General features: G+C 41.8%; 1 protein-coding gene across 1 annotated transcript in view; it reads right to left on the reverse strand.

Annotated features, from left to right (window-relative positions):
- Positions 1-14,479, reverse strand: part of LOC142256005 (chemerin-like receptor 1) — a 64,432-nt gene extending 49,953 nt beyond the window's left edge. The window contains exon 1 of the mRNA XM_075327487.1: positions 14,385-14,479. The gene's annotated coding sequence lies outside the window, so the exon portion shown is untranslated. The remainder of the gene's footprint in view (positions 1-14,384) is intronic.
- Positions 14,480-17,280: the final 2,801 nt, after the last annotated feature.

Here is a 17,280-nt window from a genome sequence, read left to right on the forward strand (position 1 = left end):
TCCCGCTGGCTACAAGAAACAAATTTCAGATTGAACATGTTAGAATTAATGTACTTAAAAAAGTCTGGTATGGCCGCTTCACATCCACGCCATATTATCAAAATATCGTCTATGAAGCGACCATACCAGAATATATCTGAAAGAAAAGGGTTCCAAGAGTTGTAAATGAACTGCTTCTCCCACCAATTCATGTAAATATTGGCTAGTGATGGTGAGAATTTTGCCCCCATGCTACAGCCACAGATCTGGATGTAAAACTGATTCAAAAAAATAAAATAATTATTTTTGAGCAAAAAAGAAATTATATCTAAAATAAATTCTTGTAATTCTTCCGAATAGCTTGTACAAACCAGCATCTGTTCCTGTAATGCAATTAAAGCCAAATTGTGGGGTATAGACGAATACAAAGCAGTAACATCACTACTTATCCATGAGTAGCCTTCTTGCCATTCAATTTCCTGCATTACAGTAAGAACATGTTTAGAGTCCCTGATGTATGCTGGAGAGGACTTCATAAGAGGCTGGAGCCTCTCATCCAGCCATGTTCCGATGTTTTCAAACAGGGACCCTATTCCAGACACGATTGGCCTAAAGGGTGGAGGAAAAACACCCTTATGGGTCTTTGGAAGTGCATGGAATAAAGGGATCCTAGATGTTTCAGGCACCATATACTCCAATTGTTTCTCAGTTAATAATCCCATGTCTGCACCTCTCTGCAGTAATAGTTGTAAGTCTGTCCGTATTCCAATAGTTGGATCACTATCAACTTTGCGGTATGTCCGTTCATCATTTAACATAAGCTGTAATTGTCCTTCATAGAGGCCACGGTCCAAGATCACCACTGAGCCGCCTTTATCTGAGTTTTTAATAATGATTCTATCGTTGGATTTTAATTTATTCAAGGCTGTTCGTTCCTGGACGTTCATGTTGTCATTATCCAGGATTCCACTATTAACCGCATGCAGCTTTTTAAGCTCCTCGAACACCACATGCTGATAGTCATCCATGGCAGGAGATCTTGAAGCCAAAGGATAAAACTGCGGATTTGGCACTCTACTGGAAAAATCAGTGTCAGTTATTAAATCTAGATCTTCCCCACTGTTGGCACTCAATGATTCCAAATTCTGCAAAGTAACCTGCTCCATAAACATTAAATTCTCAAATTGATTTGGGAACAACCTTCTCTCACTAGTATCATGATCTTCTGTTTCTGGCTGAAAAAAATGTTTCTTTATAGTCAATTGCCTGACGAATTTATTCACGTCTTTGAAGGTGGAATATAAATCAAAGTTCCTACTTGGCACAAAATTCAGGCCTCTCCTGAGTACATTGGTTTCATCCTCAGAAAGAATAGTAGCTGATAAATTGAGAACTGTGAATTCATTGCCATTTTTCACTTGCGATTCCTGAACGAATAACCATGAGTTTTTATTTGGTTTATGTTTCCTCCCCGACCTCCTTGTTGGTTTCTGGTTTTTTTGGCTCCTTGGCCTAAAAAATTATTATTACTGCTGTTACGTTCTGACGTCCCGGCCAGGGGTTCAGGATCTGATTCTCCCTCAGTGGTGTCTAATTCTGTAGAAGAAAAACTCACCCGTGATTCACGCCGGTTTAATCTGTAGTCATCCGAGCTATTCCTTAGTATAGACTTTGGATTTCTCATAGCTCTGATATCCCGCCATGTGTACACCTCATTATTGTCATAGTCTCTCCTATCACGGGTGAATTTTCTTCGTTTAGTTTCCGTGATGTCATTTTCTAATTTCTCAAGTCGTTCAAAAACATCCTTTTTAAGCTTTGTATACGAGGAATCATCCTTATATTTCACAAGCGATGCATCCAGTTCTTTGATCTCCTCCTCCAGAGTTATGATCCTGGATTGTTCTCTCTCCACTATGAGCTTCATTAATTTAGTGGAGCACTCTGATAAAATTGCATTCCATGACACCAAAAATTCTGAATCAAACATAAAAGTAGGTTGTTTTTTAATACGCAAGCCCCGAGGTATCATAGAATTCTCAATGTATTTTTGCAACGTCATGCAATCCCACCAGGTGCGCACCCTGGAGGACATAGATTTCTCCATTTTCTGCATGCATTCTTTTAAATCCACAGGTTCAACACCAGCAGTGGAATAGTCCATTGAAAAAATGGCAGCCGCCCTGTTGAGTCTGTCAGTATTGTCTGGATTAAATAGGGCCATTTTGTGCTGAAAAGGTGAAGAGGATTTTTTCCAAAATGGTTACTTTTTTCTTTTCTTTTTTTCTCTCTTTTAAAAAACCATTAACTGTGCATATATACCTAGGAGCCGGTAAATAGATTAAAGTCCAGATAGAAGAAAATTCTCCATCATCCTTATTCAGGAAAATAATGTCCAAGGGGAGCAAGAAACGAACACAATTGGTAAGAAAGGAAAGTTTTTTTCAGCTCACCCGTAGTATTATTTCACCTGGCTCCAGGACCCAGAACGGTGCAGGGATATGAATTCCGTGTTCAGGAATATAAAGCAGCAAGTGGTGGAAATTCCTTTCCTGATCCAGCAACACGTCCGAGATAGATGTGAATTAAAAATTCATTTTATTGAAAAATTGTTAAAACACCAATCATCAGAATGACATCCAAAAAATGTTTTCTTTAAAAAGAAAGCGTCTTACGCGTTTCTGGCCATTGTGGCCCTTAGTCATAGACATATGTTATCCAAATGAAACACATAATATATAGAAAAAAAAAAAAACCAAACCTCTTCACTTCCCAGAATGCTACATCCGGTCAAACATACACAGGTTAACCCAATTATGTCAGTAAGGCAGCAGCCTAATACATTGCAAAAAAGAGATCTTCCTGAATCAATTTAACCCTTTGGGATGTGCCAAATGTAATTCATTAAATTCCATAAGATCCCATACAGGAAAAATGTATATCCATTAATCTACATGGATTGACACTTTTCAAAGAAATGGATCAATTATGAATAATGATTACAAGCATAAGCATACCTGTATGCAATAAATACCGAAAGCATTCAGAACAATAATCAACATATCAATATATATACATTAAATCACTTTTGATATTCATGCCCATTGGCATGCAGGTATTGTATGTCAAAATCCACCTGGCTTCCCTGTCCCGCAGTATCTGAATACGATCTCCACCTCTTCTAGGGGCTGGAATCTGCTCCACAGCATTCACTTTAAAGGAACTAACATCCCCATTGTGATTATATAAAAAATGCTGTGAAGCCCCTGACAAGTTCCTAGAGGCGGGATTCATAATATCATATAAATGTTCCCCAATGCGTCTCCTTAAAGTGCGGCATGTGGAGCCTACATACTGTTTGCGACATTTTTCGCAAGTTATAACATAAACGCAGTGATCTGAACTGCAGTTGATGAAAGAATTAATTTTATAGCGTTTCCCAGTAGTGGAATTAACACTCTCTTTGGTATTATACATATGAGAGCATGTCCCACACTGCTTTTTGCCGCACTTATAGGAGCCACATGTAGGTAACCAGTTTTTTATTGAACTGCATGCAGGTTTTGCCAGATATGCATCACTAGGAGAGATGAGACTGCCAATAGTAGGGGCACGTCCAGACTTTTTTAAGTACATTAATTCTAACATGTTCAATCTGAAATTTGTTTCTTGTAGCCAGCGGGAGTCTATTTCCTTCTTAGATCTCACTCTTGTTGGTGACTCAGTGAACAAACGAGTTAACTCTGAGCTCTACAGGAAAGATGTATCAGGGAACTCCCTTCTTTATGCTACTAGCCACCATCCTAAGCATATAGTAAGAAACATACCTGTAGGGGAATATGTTAGGGCCAGGAGATCTTGCAGTACTGAGACAGCCTATATAAGAGAATGCGAGGTCATTGATGGTAGACTGCGGATTAGGGGTTATGATAGAGCAATGATTAATAGAGCCAAGACTAAAGTAAATCTTGAATCCAGAGCACACTATTTGAAGCAGAAAATTCCTATGGAAAAAACAAATCAGAACAGTGTTCCAGTATTTTCTACCCAATATAGTAATAGCTTTTGGAAAATTACTGAGATTGTACGCAAGTTTTTGCCTATTTTATCTGTGGATAAAACTCTTAAAAATATTCTGGACACAGGTTGTAGATTTGTTTCTAGACGTGCCCCTACTATTGGCAGTCTCATCTCTCCTAGTGATGCATATCTGGCAAAACCTGCATGCAGTTCAATAAAAAACTGGTTACCTACATGTGGCTCCTATAAGTGCGGCAAAAAGCAGTGTGGGACATGCTCTCATATGTATAATACCAAAGAGAGTGTTAATTCCACTACTGGGAAACGCTATAAAATTAATTCTTTCATCAACTGCAGTTCAGATCACTGCGTTTATGTTATAACTTGCGAAAAATGTCGCAAACAGTATGTAGGCTCCACATGCCGCACTTTAAGGAGACGCATTGGGGAACATTTATATGATATTATGAATCCCGCCTCTAGGAACTTGTCAGGGGCTTCACAGCATTTTTTATATAATCACAATGGGGATGTTAGTTCCTTTAAAGTGAATGCTGTGGAGCAGATTCCAGCCCCTAGAAGAGGTGGAGATCGTATTCAGATACTGCGGGACAGGGAAGCCAGGTGGATTTTGACATACAATACCTGCATGCCAATGGGCATGAATATCAAAAGTGATTTAATGTATATATATTGATATGTTGATTATTGTTCTGAATGCTTTCGGTATTTATTGCATACAGGTATGCTTATGCTTGTAATCATTATTCATAATTGATCCATTTCTTTGAAAAGTGTCAATCCATGTAGATTAATGGATATACATTTTTCCTGTATGGGATCTTATGGAATTTAATGAATTACATTTGGCACATCCCAAAGGGTTAAATTGATTCAGGAAGATCTCTTTTTTGCAATGTATTAGGCTGCTGCCTTACTGACATAATTGGGTTAACCTGTGTATGTTTGACCGGATGTAGCATTCTGGGAAGTGAAGAGGTTTGGTTTTTTTTTTTTTCTATATATTATGTGTTTCATTTGGATAACATATGTCTATGACTAAGGGCCACAATGGCCAGAAACGCGTAAGACGCTTTCTTTTTAAAGAAAACATTTTTTGGATGTCATTCTGATGATTGGTGTTTTAACAATTTTTCAATAAAATGAATTTTTAATTCACATCTATCTCGGACGTGTTGCTGGATCAGGAAAGGAATTTCCACCACTTGCCACCAGTATAAGCACCCTAACCTAACTGGCATTCTTGCGGACTAGCAGTTCCATACTGGTAATATACCATTTCCATTATATCCCGCCATACCATATTTACCATATGACACACTATGTCCATCTATTGTTGTTCACAGATATATCCATTGCCATAGGCAATAGCAGTACTTATTATGTGGTTTGTACATTAATTATCCAATCCGGAAGTAACGGACCTAGAGCCTTAGTAACCAATAGGCCTTTAGCCTGATTACATCCATGCAGGTATTGACCATACTTAGCCTATATACACATGTTCCACTCAGATATCCGCTTCCTTTATATAACATATACACTTCTTTTGTACAGGACACTCTAGTCTACTGAATCACCCCACAGGACTTTTCCAAGGTCTATACCTCCCAGCAGGTATGCACATATACACGACACCCTTTCCCTGTGCTATATAGGCCGTTTGATTTATTCTTCTCCCTTTTCACCACAGGACTAGATTTCATGCTGGATCATATTTGTTTATGACGACTGGTGATTCTTCTTCTCTTTTTTTTCCCCTTCATTACGGATCTTTGCTCGACATGGGTGAGCCACTTTTCCTCCTATTAGCATATCACACTGTTACTATGGGCCCTTCCCTGTTGCCATACACATTACCAGGCTATTAACAATAGTTCTGTTAACATTAGATTTATTGTCAGTAATATGACATATTATATGACATATTTTGTTGTGACCTTTGCCCTCTGTTATATCTCCTCAAAAATGTACCATGTTATTCTCATTGGATTGTCACTACTGTATATATTATGTACACCTGCTGATATCTGTTTTTCTGTTTTGTTCACATATAATAATATGACAGTCAGATTGTCCGACCTGATGAAGGCCTAGGGCCGAAACGTCCTGGCGGATTTTCTACTCATGTACAGCACAACATTTTTTCCAATAAAGAAAAAACAGATTAAAACTACTTGAATTTTGTATCTTCCTTATTCTGGGAAACAGCACAGTGTGCCGGAACTCTCTTCTTTTTGGAGTATGGGAAACACTGGCATAAAGGATAACCTTCTAATCACTGGGGGGTCTAGCCACCATGGCTCCATCAGAAGAACTGTAGATCTGATGATTTGGAGTAGTGTTATGTCACCGCCGGAGTCTGCTCCAGCGACTTCTGCTCCGATCACCAGGCGACGCCGTGTTCCTGCCGTGGATGGTGCTGGTGATGGGAGAGGAGTTGATGCCAGCGGCACCGGTGGGCGCAGGCTCCGATCATCCACTGGGCTGGGTTATCTTGGGATCTGCAGTACCGCTGGCTGACTGTGGGTGGCATGTGTCTTCCAGCTGAAGTTGCCAGCGTTCAGCTACAGCCAATGGGAAGCCACCACACCCTTCTTATTCCCCCTCCTGCCACATAACCACTGCCAGAGATAGTTCTGATTTTCTGGCTCCTGGTCCGCCCTATTCTGTTTTGTGATTCCTGTGTGCTGACTTCTGCGTGTTTGCTGACTACCCGTCTGCCTACTGATTTTGTACCTCCCTGCCCAATCCGGATTTGACCTCTGCTCCGTTTTCTGATTATGTTCTTGTCTGACGATTCTGTCCCTGTTCTGCTATTCCTGGTTTGACCCTGCCTGACGACTACTCTCATCAGACTGCAGCCTTCCCAGGTAGTAATCTCCAGGGCCGTGTGTAATTCCAAATCCTTGTATAGGGGTTAAAGGGTTTCAGGGTTCTGGGGGTCCTGCTTGGTGAGCGGCTTCCCTCTAGTCTGTCCTTTACATCCCCCCTGAGTCTGTTGATCCAGGAAGGCGTTACAAGTGGACACTGCTGCTCCATTCATTTTAATGGATGCGCCGGAGATTGCTTAGTGTACCGCATGGGTGATTTTCGGGACCACCATTAATATGATTGTAGAGGCAGTGTGCATGATTGACCTCAGCTCCATTCATCTGGGACTCTTCAGAGCTATGGTACTCTTTATCACTGGTGGTTACTGCAGTGATTGGAATATTATCCCCTCTCCGTGAGAACTTGAGATAATCTTTTTGAAAGAAAATAAAACATGGCTCATACTGATATATTGTGTCTCTTATGTCTCATATGTTTCCCCGAAAATAAGCCCTACCCAAAAAATAAGCCTTACCTTGAAAATAAGCCCTACCCCATAAATAAGCCCAACCCCATAAAATAAGCACTACCTTGAAAATAAGCCCTACCCTAAAAATAAGCCCTACCCTAAAAAATAAGCACTACATTGAAAATAAGCCATACCCCAAAAAATAAGCACTACCTTGAAAATATGCCCTACCTTGAAAATAAGCCCTACCGCAAAAAAAGCACTACCTTGAAAATAAGCCGTACCCCAAAAAATAAGGACTACCCAAAAAATAAGCCCTACCTTGAAAATAAGCCCAACCCCAAAAATAAGCCCTATTTTGAAAATAAGCCTTAATTTGAAAATAATTACTCACAAGGAAGTTATCAATACTATTGACTATTGATAACTTCCTTGTGAGTAAATATTTGTTGTTGTTGTTTTAGGAAGGATCACCAACATGGACTTTAGAAACCGAGATTCCACATGGTTAAACAAATTGTCAACTATATTTGGAGATGTGGGTGGTGATGTTGTGGACAATACCCCAGAGGATGTCGCAGATGAGAAAGACGCACTGAAAGAATTATTGTACAGAAGGACTAAGACATGGTGGAACAAGGCTTCTTTGGAACATTATGACCAACGAAAACTTGTTCCACGTGGCCTGCGAGTACAGGTTATGCCATCATTTTCCTTGGAAGAGGAACAATTGGCAAAGAAATGGGAGGAAGCGTGTAATACATGCTCATCATCCTTTTTATCAATATTGATTGAGGCCGATAAAAAACATCTTGAAAAATTAGAGGAACAAATTAAAATATCACAAGACAGAGTGAGACAGGCACTCTCTCCTGAACAAATGCAAAAATTTGACTCAGAATTGAACAATGCCTTTCAAAAGTGGGAGAAAGACATACAGACCTTGAAAACGAACAAATTCCAGCGGGACACCCGGGATTACCAGACTAACAAAGTCTATAGATGGAGATCAAGACCGAATCCCACGAGAACGACATCATTCTCATCATCCATGAGTGACATCTCGACTATTTCTACTGACAACTCTCGGGGAGAGACCTCGGTGGCCGGAGGTGGATACTACACACGCAATAAGGCGAAGAAATATAAACCATCTGGCTTTGAATCAGACCCAAAACCAACAAGTACCTTAAAGGTAATTAATTTATCTAACATTGTTCTGACAGCTGCACAAGAATCTGTCCTCTCCCTAGGTCTGGGCTTTAGGCCGACAGCCAATTTCGATCATTTTACGGCAATTAAGGATACTTTTCTTTTTGCCCGAAAGTTATTGTTGAAGAAATACCACTCTAATAAATTAAAATCTGATTCATTCTCCACAGAGGAAGAACTGGCGGCACTACAAGCCTTAGAAGACCTCTTATTGGAGCAGATGAATATACAATCTGGTAAGTTCCCAGAAATTCTCAAGAAAAAGAGTACATATTTTCCACCATTATCATTAAGTTCCTCAGTTGAGGTATTTGTTAGGATGGTTGTTGAGGCAATATTTCGTATTCCCCAGCACCGACCGCATGATAACCTATGTAGGGAGCAGCGACAGGCCCTGGATGAATTAAGACACATGAAGGGTGTCATTTTTAAACCAGCAGATAAGGGGGGTAACGTGGTAGTGTGGCCTGTGGACCTCTATGAGAAAGAGGTCTTCAGACAGCTCCACGACCCCCTCTGCTATCAACAACTCCCTAAGGATCCCACGGAATCCTTTCAAAATGAATTATATGACATACTTGATGAAGCTCTTGAAGTGGGAGTCTTACCCAAGAAAGTATGGGAAGGTCTGAAGATCAAATTTCCTTGTGTGCCAACGTTATATTTATTACCCAAGGTACACAAGGATCTGAAGAACCCCCCTGGGAGACCGATTGTCTCAGGGATGGGCAGTCTGGTGGAACCTGTATCCAAATTATTGGATCACTTTTTGAAGCCAATAGTCATGGAATTACCATCTTATGTAAGGGACTCCACTGAAGTCTTACAAAGACTAGATGGGATACACATGGACGAGGACATGTTCCTCGTCACATGTGATGTGGAGTCCCTGTACACTAGTATCCTTCATCCCCTGGGACTCTCGGCACTGAGATTTTTTCTGACTAACAGGGATATGGAGAATGATCTTGTTGACTTTCTTCTTACTGTGATGTAATTTATCCTCTCCCACAATTATTTTGTTTTTAAGGATCGTTTTTTCCTACAGAAGAGAGGCGTGGCGATGGGGGTGGCATGTGCCCCATCCTACGCTAATCTCTTCATGGGAATGTGGGAGAGGGAATTTGTGCAGAACAGTGAGGCAATGTTTTCTGGCTCAGTGGTGCTCTGGCTGAGATTCATAGATGACGTTCTATTCATTTGGCAGGGTTCCAGAACAGTGTTGGAAGAATTCCTGAACCATTTGAACAACAACTCGTGGAACGTCAAACTAACATACTCAGTCAGCAAGACCAGAATCAATTTTTTGGATTTGGATATCATGGTGGACAACCAGGGAGACCTACATACCAACATACATCGTAAGGAGACAAGTGTTAATTCATTTCTACACGCCAAGTCAGCTCACCCTTCACATGTAATACGTGCCATTCCTACCGGCCAATTTATTAGAGCGCGACGCATCTGTGATAGAGTTGAGGACTTTGAACAACAGGCGGGGGATCTCCAGACAAGATTTCTCCAGCGTGGATACAAAAATAAATATATTGATCAAGCCTACCAGCGAGCAAAAACTGCAGAGAGATCAACCCTTCTTATTCCTCATCACAAGGGAACCTCTGATAACAAACTCCGGTTCATCACCACCTACCACTCCAGATGGACGGAATTAACAGATGTCATTTCAAGACATTGGTCCATCCTAAAACAAGATCCTTATTTGTGTAAGATTGTTACTAACGAACCTTCCTTTGTAGCCAGAAGAAGCAAAACGATACGTGAGTTTTTGGTACATAGCCACCATGTGACGACGACATCTCAATTTATTTTTGATTCTAAGGGACCAAAATGGGGTTCTTGGAAATGTGGTAGCTGTTCAGCATGTAAATATGTCTTAAAAACCCAAAACTTTTCAGATGCACTAAATGGTAGAACATTTAAAATTCTTCAGTATATCAATTGTAGAACCACACATGTCATTTATTTGGCATGTTGTCCGTGCAAAAAATTATATGTGGGCATGACTACACGCGAACTTCGGGTTCGCATTTTGGAGCACATCAGAGACATTAAGAATGCTGAAACAGTTACCGCAGACCAAACCGAGAAACTCGCCAAACTGAAACCCATTGCTAGACATTTTCGTGAATGCCATCCTGGTCAGGGTCATAATCTTCAATTCTCAGGCATTGATAAATTGCATGTGGGAAATAGGAGGGGTGACACTGGGAAAAAACTGGGACAAATGGAATGCAAGTGGATTACCTTATTGAGAACTATGAAGCCGATAGGCCTTAATGAACAATGGGGATTCTCCAATTTCTTATAGGACTATCCATTTGCCCCCCATTTGACACCTATTGAATGATTTAATATGGACGTTACCTTTCCGCCCATACCGCCTCTGTATTACATCAGATCACATGCGGTTGAAAATATGTCTCAGAGTTGAGGTAAAATTATGACCCTTGATATGGAGTTGTGACACCGCATGTTATGAGTACCATCATATATATCCACATATGATATAATAATGATTGATGACCTATGTTATCTTGTGTCATAATGCTAGCTTGATAGAAATTAATACTTGCTTCTCCTTTTTCTATCTATGCCATGGGTGGCGGGTGGCGACATATCTTGTCGCCTCTCTCCACCTCATTGCTATAGATGAGTCTGTTATGGACTTCCCTTGACATTTTTATGACTGGTGAGGACTTGAGAATAAAGACTATTAAGGACTGGAAACAAAAACCTCCCCGCTCCTTGGATGCTGGGTATGGTGGGTGTTGTTAATAAGTGATGTCTCCCTCTACTATGAATATCATTGCATCATTAATGAACAATGATTGACAACATATGTAATTTTCTGTTGCAATGTTAGGCTGACAAAAATTTCACACCTGCTCCCCCCTTTTTTTCTATCTATGCCATGGGTAGCAGGTGGTGATATTCGTTATCACCTCTTTCTACATCATCACCATAGATGAGTCCTATATGGACTTCCTCTGATACCTCTATGATTGGTGAGGACCTGCAAAAAAGGACTGTTAAGGATTGAGATTTGTGTCTCTCCCCCATCTCCTTTCTTTGATACTATATACAGTAGGTGACGTCAAGATGAGATACCCCCTTCTGGTGTATTTGTACCCCATGTCCCCTTTGTACAACACTTACATTGGAGTTGATATAATTAATATGAATTTCAGTGAATGTGCGGATATATATTTTCTAATTACTATGCCATATGTGGAGAGCGATGACACCTTTGTGTCACCCCTCTCCGTAATGTCGCTTTAGTAGGGTCTGATATGATCTTTCATGACCACGAAGTTCAAACTGCCAATTAGGATATTTCTCTGGGTGTGTTTGTCTGCAGCACCACCACTTCAGATATGTGTTTCAATTTTAATTATTTTCACTGAGGGAATGATATGGACACCTTATATACAGCAACCATGTATGTAATGGTTATGACTAATGTGGGATATTGACGATAATTGTTTAATATATATACCCCCTTCCTCATTATATATGAATGATACATTATAAAAATTGACGCAATCTATATGAATATAAGATTGGACATCAGAGTTATGTCCTTTTTGATTTATGAATAGAATATATGGGGTTTCGCTGTCTAATTATTGTCTTATATACCTTATTATCCCTATGGAGATGATGGATTTTTGGGATACAACAAAATGGAGCTGTTTCCCCCTGTACACAGCACTATGAGCGCTGACGCTGTGGTGCGCATGCGTGCTCCCGTCCCTGCGGCCTCGTGACGTGGGTGCGTCATCACATGCGACCTCGGTCGCGTCTGGTGACGCGCCCATGTCTCGTGGTGGCCGGGGGGGAGTCTTCGCGTCCGCACCAACAGCGTCCGGTAAAAACGGTGTTCATCATTAATAGCAATCAGCTGTGTGGGGGCTATATAGGGTTCGCCAGCATTCCCTCACATCACTCCCTGACGAAGATACGTGAAACGATCGTTGGAGTGGTGTGAGGGAGGCTCTATCCATTAGGTAACTATACCATCTCTCTGCATGTTTTGTCCATATGGACCTTGAAATGCTGGTTTGTGAAATGCTATCAGATCTCCCCTCCTGTGAGATCTGAAATCTTTGCAACATACTTTATTACTGTGTCCACTTTACAGTGCTCTTTTGCAAAACATGAATGATAGACCTATATGTAATGGGACAAATGCATTTTGCTTATAAACCAGAGTATTTTGAATTGTATTTACATGCAGATTTTTTATGCATCATATGAGGTTTACTTCACTTGCTAATTTCAGTATAAAATTTCATTACTATTACCTATAGATTTTATGCAAGGAGAATTGTACGTAGACCCTTTTGCACAAACTCACCCCAGTATACAGGGGAGGATAAATGATGGTTTCAACATATTAAATGGTACTATGAATGAAATTGTTAAAATCATGCCTTTTCGATAGACTCCTCTTTCTACACCTTTGTTCAAAAAAGTTTTTTATCATGTCTTTGTGTCTTTTGTGTACATGTTTTTTAATCATGTTAATAAAGATGGAATATTTTGTATTATAATATGGTCTTTTGAAGTGCTTGTAGGGATTAATTTGAAAATAAGCCCAACCCCATAAAATAAGCACTAGCTTGAAAATAAGACCTACCCTAAAAATAAGCCCTACCCCAAAAAATAAGCATTACATTGAAAATAAGCCCTACCCCAAAAATAAGCCCTATTTTGAAAATAAGCACTACCTTGAAAATAAGCCGTACCCCAAAAATAAGCCCTACCTTGAAAATGAGCTCTACCCCAAAAAATAAGGCCTACCCCAAAAATAAGCCCTACCTTGAAAATAAGCCAACCCCAAAAATAAGCCCTACTTTGAAAATAAGCCCTACCCCAAAAATAAGCACTACCTTGAAAATAAGCCCTACCCCAAAAATAAGCCCTACCGCAAAAAATAAGCTCTACCCCAAAAAATAAGGCCTAACCAAAAATAAGCCCTAATTTGAAAATAAGCCCAACAACAAAAATAAGCCCTACTTTGAAAATAAGCCTTACCCCGAAAATAAGCCCTGGCAGGAGTTTGCAGCATTTTTGGTGTTTCACCTGCAGGTCCTTGCACTTCACTGCACTGTGTCCTTGGATTCTCTGCCGGCCGGAAGCAATCAGTATCACTGGATGTGGTGATTATGTGCGATTGTGTGTGCGCGATCAGATCTGTGTGTGCTATTTGATGTGTCGGCCAGAAGCAGGGAAGATCGGTGTGCAGCATACCTGCTGGGAGCGCCCGCCGAAGATTGAAGGAGGACCTGGGAGTGACACAGATGCCTGGAGTCTGGTAAGTATGACTCTCCTGGGAAGGGGGATCTGCATTTTTTTGAGGGCCAAATTTTCCCCCAATCATGTTTCCCTGAGAATAAGCCCTAACACTTTTTCTGGGGCAAAAATATATATGACAGTGTCTTATTTTCAAGTAAACACGGTATCTGTCTACAGAGAAGCAAAAACTGACCAGTTCCTCCTAGGAGAATGGCGCAAGTGTGAACGGGTGCCAGCTGCTGTGACTGTAATATGTTTAGATCAATGCATCCAGTTCTTTGTATATATTACAATCACAGCAGCTGGCACCTATTCACACTTGCTTCACACCATTAGGAGGTGCTGGTTAATTTTCACTTGTAGTATACATATGGAGGTGTTAATGCCTCCAAAGTTGTCTGCGCACCTACCATTAGTCTAGTACAGTTGATAAAACATGAAATCTTCTTGTGACCAAACTTTTCAAAATTGTGGCATAATCTGTTCAAAAAGACCAAAAAATCCTCAATAATCTCTGACAGCATTAAATCAATGTAACTGTTCTACATACCAGTGACTTTATCTTGTGAATGTCTTGATGGCTCCTGAAGAAGACACTTCTCCAACCCTTTGGAAAAGTTCCGCTATGTATAGAGATGGGAGACTTCAGTGGGCATCCAGGAGTCCAAATCCCACCAATCACTGGAATTAGAGCGATTCAGTGGGTGTCTTGGAGTCCAAATCCCATAAATCACTGGAATTAGAGGGATTCAGTGGGTGCCTAGGAGCCCAAATCCCACTAATCACTGGAATTAGAGCGGTTCAGTGGGTGTCTAGGAGTCCAAATCCCACTAATCACTGGAATTAGAGCGATTCAGTGGGTGTCTAGGAGTCCAAATCGCACCAATCACTGGAATAAGAGCGATTCAGTGGGTGTCTAGGAGTCCAAATCCCATCAATCACTGGAATTAGAGTGATTCAGTGGGTGTCTAGGAGTCCAAATACCACCAATCACTGGAATTAGAGCGATTCAGTGGGTGCCTAGGAGTCCAAATCCCACCAATCACTGGAATTAGAGCGATTCAGTGGGTGTCTAGGAGTCCAAATCCCACCAATCACTGGAATTAGAGTGATTCAGTGAGTGTCTTGGAGTCCAAATCCCATCAATCACTGGAATTAGAGGGATTCAGTGGGCGTCTAGGAGTCCAAATCTCACCAATCACTGGAATTAGAGGGATTCAGTGGGTGCCTAGGAGTCCAAATCCCACCAATCACTGGAATTAGAGCGATTCAGCGAGTGTTTTGGAGCCCAAATCCCATCAATCACTGGAATTAGAGGGATTCAGTGGGTGTCTAGGAGTCCAAATCCAATCAATCACTGGAATTAGAGCGATTCAGTGGGTGTCTAGGAGTCCGAATCCCACCAATCACTGGAATTAGAGCGATTCAGTGGGTGTCTAGGAGTCCAAATCCAATCAATCACTGGAATTAGAGGGATTATCTAATTTTACAGAGCACCATGATTGTCCATCTACTGTCCACCATGGCTCTGTGATGCTTCTCTTACCTGACGGTCTTCTCGCTGTGAATGTTTCCCAGTTCCTGAATATAAGACTACTTCTAACTCTTTCTCTTCCTCACCTGCTTATCTTATTATCTGAGGCTATGATCTGAGGCTTCTCTCAGTCCTCCCACCAGACAACTGTTTTCTAGACACGTTCTGATGACATCTAGGTCTACAAATGTACTCTCTTCTTTGCAAAACATTGGGGTTTTTTTGTTTGTTTGTTTTTTTTTATGTAAGCTTCTGTGTTAAAAACGCAATTATCACAAATTAATGAGACCATTACGTGTCCTATTAAACTATGTTGATACCAGTCACGTTCCAGTCACTTGAGGTTGGTCATATCTGGTGTCTTGCTCTCCTCTGTTGCCAACTTCATTGAAGCTTCTGTAACACTCGCCAGAGATGAGGTGGAGAGCAGGAATGGACCCACTAGACCACAGGGGAGACGCGGGCTTATCCAGGCAGGGGAGGGGCTTAACTAAGGGCCTACCAAACCAGCCGCCATGTGCCAATCAAAGGGCAGTGACTGGGACTAGTTGACAGCAGGAACAAGGTCAGGTAATGGATAGGACAGGCAGGACGGACACTGGCAGCACAAACAAGGTAGAACCAGGAACACAGACTGGACGGGAACAGGAGTACAAATACAGGCAGGTAAAAAACATCAGGCACAGGTCATCCAGCAAAGGAAATCAGTAGAACCTCCTTTCATCAGGGTCCAAGTTTTTAGGCACAGATCACCAGGCATGGGACGTTAGCGGCAGAGGTACATAGGGACTTTTGGTTTACTTGCAGCGTGTGTCTAGTTACTTTACAAAACATCATCCAGCACCACGACCACCAACAGTGAGTACCCTGCTCCCTGCCTCCCACCATCCCAAACGTGTCAAAATTCCCAGAGGCCGGGGCCTTCCCTACCTGCAGAGGGACTGACACCTTGCTGCCCCACACCATCTGCCCCGGTACTCCCTCCGGCAGCGGCGGTACTCCCATTACCGCAACCCGCAGGTGGCGTCACGAACTTCTCCCCTGTAAATATCCATTTAAAAGATAGAAGTGTGAGCCGAGCCCGGGTCCGGACCCCTCGAGCCACGAAAATCTCCCACATCCGAGTACCCCGGTATGCGCCGGGGCGGCACACTGACAAGTTATAGAATCAAATCCTAATGACATGTTCTAGCCCCTTCCATCAGAGGAGGAAACCTTAAATACCTGGTGTCTCCCAGCTATAGGTTGGGGACACTTTTTAAAGGTGCGTACACTTCCTTTTCAAGGGACAGTAAGCATGAGGGCAGCCAATAGCTGGAGACCAGAAAACCCCATGCACAGTGCTTGGGGTCTTGGTGGGACCGACACACATGTAGGTATCCATAGGAGGGGCAAACAAGGGACTGCACTAAACATGGATAGCAGCACATAAGACTACGCAACATGTGTGTGACCATGCAGGTGAGCAGAGGTCTATGTAGAACAAGGATGGCCGTGCAGGAGTGCACAAGAACATGTGAGACATGGATGGCCAAGCCAATGAGCAGAGGACCACTCAGCATGAGAATCACTGTACAGGGGGACAAGGGACAAAGAGATCAGGGACAAGGTACTACAGCTTCTGGGGCTAAAATCCTGCTGCTCTCTTGCCTTGCTCCCACTGGGGTAAACAGGGTCCTTCCTACATGTTAGTCAGATATATGGGCCCTTATAGCCTTCCAACTCCTAAAACATGTTGCCAGCGCTTTTTTTTTTTTTTAAATAATTGCTAGTACGCATCTCTGAGGCGAGGAGCGGGGAAGGGGGTGCTGTCAGGCGCCAGCGGCCGAGATTGAGGATAGGGGAGGGGGTGCAGTTGTGCTGTCGGGCGGCCGGGAGATCCTGTGCATGGTTTACCTGTTGAGGCACTGGG

Source organism: Anomaloglossus baeobatrachus, chromosome 11 (assembly GCF_048569485.1).
Source record: "Anomaloglossus baeobatrachus isolate aAnoBae1 chromosome 11, aAnoBae1.hap1, whole genome shotgun sequence".
In the NCBI taxonomy this organism is placed as follows: domain Eukaryota; kingdom Metazoa; phylum Chordata; class Amphibia; order Anura; family Aromobatidae; genus Anomaloglossus; species Anomaloglossus baeobatrachus.